General features: G+C 37.3%; 1 pseudogene; it reads left to right on the top strand.

Annotated features, from left to right (window-relative positions):
* The window catches only part of LOC111819417 (olfactory receptor 11G2-like), a 30,276-nt pseudogene that overhangs the window by 27,982 nt on the left and 1,228 nt on the right, over window positions 1-1,066 (top strand).

Genomic DNA, 1,066 nt, shown 5'->3' on the forward strand with positions numbered 1-1,066 from the left:
ATCAAGGTAGAATCTATGTCTACCAAGACAAAACTAGACAAACAAAAAACTGTCTATAATTTAAGAAATTATGGTACGTGGTCTACATTGCCACTTGATGTGATGTGATACGAGAAACCAATACACTGAACTTCCAGGTTGTATTCAGACTTGATAGATACAATCTTCACAGCGCCATCGGCAATGGGTGCCAAATAAGGTATCCAAGAGTAGGGTCCTGAGGGAACAAAACATTCAAAAGTTAAGCTTTGATTCAATAACAACAAACTAGGGAGGAAGTAGCAGGAGTGAATGAAGCAAGATAGTCCGTGTTTCAAGTTTGTTCCAATAGAAAATTCCTAGGATGGTTATTTTAAAAAGTGTCAGATGTATGTTTAAAAGGGAGAAAAAAACCCAGCATAGAAAACAGTTTTGAAAAAAGTAACATGGAAACAGACACACACAGAAATTAAAAGAAAACTTTGTCTACATTATAATTATTTTTGGCAGCACTACTAGCCAAGTCCACGCATATTCAGCAGTGCAGCCACGCAGACCAGTTGCTCTTCCAAAGGTCAGCTGCCGCAACTGGCATATCTAGTTCACACATTCACAAAGGAGTATATCAAAATTTTCAACCAGAAATTTTAGATGCCAAAGTTGTGAGACCCTTCCCTATGCTGTGGAGCTGTGAAGCTGAATCCAGCAGACTGGATAGAGAGAAAGCGTTTCTTATATATCAAACACGTGCTGGGTATGGTCAAAAAAAAAAAAAAACACAATGTTCTGGAACCAGAGAGGCCCTTGTAATCATCAGTTCACAACACATGAGCAAGCAGGTGGGCTGGGAGCAAAGGAATATCCCCTGTGCTCTTTAATTCACCACAGTGAGACAGAACGTTTTAAAATATCTGAATATGAGTAGTACTCCCTTATTATGATCACTACTACTAATTATAATAAATTGCCTTCCCATAATGCTTTACAAAGAATTTTCACATACATGGATTTATATGTAGTATACTCTGTATATTAAACACATGAGGAAATACACAGATAGAGGCTAAGTGACTTATCAAAATCAAAA

Source organism: Trichechus manatus, unplaced genomic scaffold, assembly GCF_000243295.1.
Source record: "Trichechus manatus latirostris isolate Lorelei unplaced genomic scaffold, TriManLat1.0 scaffold00639, whole genome shotgun sequence".
NCBI classification, from domain to species: Eukaryota; Metazoa; Chordata; class Mammalia; order Sirenia; family Trichechidae; genus Trichechus; species Trichechus manatus.